The 2,998-nt window shown below is 34.5% G+C and overlaps 1 long non-coding RNA gene across 2 annotated transcripts; it reads left to right on the top strand.

Annotated features, from left to right (window-relative positions):
- The first annotated feature begins 582 nt into the window (after positions 1-582).
- On the top strand, positions 583-1,600 carry LOC125787729 (uncharacterized). 2 transcript variants are annotated; one of them, XR_007429505.1, is made up of 3 exons: positions 583-935; positions 1,436-1,471; positions 1,552-1,600. It is a non-coding gene; the product is annotated as an uncharacterized LOC125787729 (long non-coding RNA). The 2 variants fall into 2 exon arrangements; XR_007429504.1 differs by having other exon boundaries at positions 1,436-1,600.
- The last annotated feature ends 1,398 nt before the right edge of the window (positions 1,601-2,998 follow it).

A 2,998-nucleotide genomic window follows, 5' to 3' on the forward strand; every position in this document is an offset into this window, starting at 1 on the left:
CGCAAATGGACTTTGAGCTCCCTCTGTACGCTGTATGTAGCAGCATAGATGTAGTAATGATTCAAGATGCTGTGACACATTACAAACACGTGCTTTCATGCTTAAATACTTTATATTATGCTCTTTAACAAAGACAGACATATGGTATGGCATATTAATAAGTGCATAAATTAACATAATATAAAGTATTTCAGCACGTATTTGTAATGTGTCACAGCATCCTGAATCATTATTACATCTCTGCTGTTTGTAACAAACCAAACCGTGTGGAAATCGGGTAAAAATTGGTGGAGTTGTGATTATTATAAGTGTATTTAATCCTTTTCGACAGTAAAGTTTTGACACGCCCACTCTATTGCGTACACCACCTTTCGACAAACCCACACCTTTCGACACGCCCCCCTTTCGTCACGCCTACACCTTTCGACACGCCCATACCTTTCGACACGCCCACTATTCCGGTCTGCAGAGACCTATACTTGTAAAAAGGCGAGGGGTTTTATATGGAAGTAAAACAGTGTCACCAGACTTTAAAAGCACTTGAATTTTTAGCACTGAATTATTTTACATTGAATTATTGCATGTGATTTTTTTTTGCCTCTGAATTAAACACTTTAATTTTTCAGTATATCATTTTCACTTATTTTATTTTAATGTAAAAAAAAATCAAAAGTAAAAATTCAAGTTTAAAAAATTCAATTAAAATAAATTCAGGTTGCTCAAATTCGACCTGTCAAATTCGACTGCTAAAATACAACGCTCAAAATTCGCTGTCAACATCCGGGACACACAGGATGAGCAATCGATTCAGTCTTCAATCGAGCCAACAACCAGCCAATCACATCACGCTCCAAAGATCACGTGACAGGTAGCGCCTCACGGCTCAGAGCCGCTCAACGCGAGTCACAGCCCCCTCCGCTGCTCCTCTCGAGTAGGTGAGTGTAAAACAGCTGAAAACAGGGCATTTACCTCACCACTGTGGCCATGTAATATCACTTAAACTTAGAATTGCTTTTTGTCTCTTTACTAACTAATTTAACAGAGATAATTTAAGATATGACCATTATTTATTTTATATTAATTTTAATGTTTATATTTAATATATATTTTATACATTTGTTAACAATTCAACTCAGGCTTTTACTGAGGATATCAACAGTAAATAATAGTCCTAAAATGCTTCTGAACTTTTAGCCAGGTAAAAATGATTTGGAATATGTCACTTTACATGTAGTGTAATGTATAATTTCTGTTAAATTATGATATTCTCATGATCTTCAGATTTTCTGAGATGCATTAGTAATTGGTTTGTGCCAAAACCAATGCAATAATAATTGCAAAAATGTTTTATATAAATATAAATGAAGTAAATACTGAATCCAAACAACACCAAGTTTAACACAGTCATATTTCTTGTCTTCATTTTCTTAAACAGGATATTTTCTCGCAGAAAAAGAAAGGATAATAAAAGGTAGGTAATGTTCTTAAAATGTTTAATTATATCCATGTATCAAATGCAGTAATTTTTCAAGTTTCTTTTGTATTCCACAGGTTTCCTTTCTCCAAACTTTTAAAGAACAAATAAAGAAATCCAATTTCATGCAGTCTGTGCTGTGTTTATTTGATTTATTTACATGTGCCATGTTCTGTTTTTCTTTAGTTGTTTACATGTGTTCTGTATTTTATTTTTTGTATGTTTTAGGCAGCCTCCCTATATTCTGGCACATCATATCATGTTCATCTTGTTTGTATAAATAATAAAAGCTGTTGCAAATAATGTGGTTCCTATTCATAATCCAAATAATTCTGCATAAAATCTTCAAGTGGTGACTTTAACTGTAATAAATCTCCTTTATTTAATGAGAGGACCAGCCTGAGAGGGGTACAGTAAGTGTAATATAGCTCAATATATTTATTTAGACAGTGGCTAGTACACTAAGCAAAATACTTTGCAGCAAAGTGTCAATAAGGTATTGCTAAACAAACAGCTAACTAGGTAGTAAGAGGTGGGCGGATCGATCCAAATATCGATAATATCGATACCAATGCTGGTATTGGTATTGAGCAATACTTGTGTAAAAATATCGATATTCAAGCTTTTTTCTCTGCCGCACGAGGATTCACCACAGTCTACTCTCTGGTCTCTTGTTGTTGCACATGCGTCACATGGCTCAGCAAAGCCAGCCAAACCGCCACGCAGGTAGGCTCAGCCTGGCCCCGCCCACTCAGCGCTCTCCTCGAGTCGACACGCCTCTACCTCAGGAGATTAGTGTTGAGTGATTTTTTTTACACTCTGTTTATTTAAGAAAAACTTGCATTTGAATTGCATGGAAAGGAAGACAATTCCTTATTTTTTATTGTTTTTCCAAATGACAATTCTATTAAAAAAAAGAAACAATGTCTAGTGAGGGGAGAATTTTTATTTTATTTTTTAATATTTTTTTACTTTATATTTAAACTTTGTTTTGTTACTGTTCCATTGTTTCTAAACAAAAAATGTTGATTGTGATACTAAAGTATTTTGTTATCACTTACAATGTTTGGTGAAATTATATCCTAGGTTTTTGGATCATTTGGATCTATAAAGCTTAAATATTAAAAAGTATCGGTATCAGTATCGATATCGGCAATACTGGCCCTGCGTTTACTTGGTATCGGATCGATACCAAAATTCCCGGTATCGCCCACCTCTACCGTGAGGCGCTACCTGTCACGTGATCTTCGGAGCGTGATGTGATTGGCTGGTTGTTGGCTCGATTGAAGACTGAATCGATTGCTCATCCTGTGTGTCCCGGATGTTGACAGCGAATTTTGAGCGTTGTATTTTAGCAGTCGAATTTGACAGGTCGAATTTGAGCAACCTGAATTTATTTTAATTGAATTTTTAAAACTTGAATTTTTGCTTTTGAATTTTTTTACATTAAAATAAAATACGTGAAAATGATATACTGAAAAATTAAAGTGTTTAATTCAGAGGCAAAAAAAATCACATACAATA

Source organism: Astyanax mexicanus, chromosome 25 (genome assembly GCF_023375975.1).
Source record: "Astyanax mexicanus isolate ESR-SI-001 chromosome 25, AstMex3_surface, whole genome shotgun sequence".
NCBI classification, from domain to species: Eukaryota; Metazoa; Chordata; class Actinopteri; order Characiformes; family Acestrorhamphidae; genus Astyanax; species Astyanax mexicanus.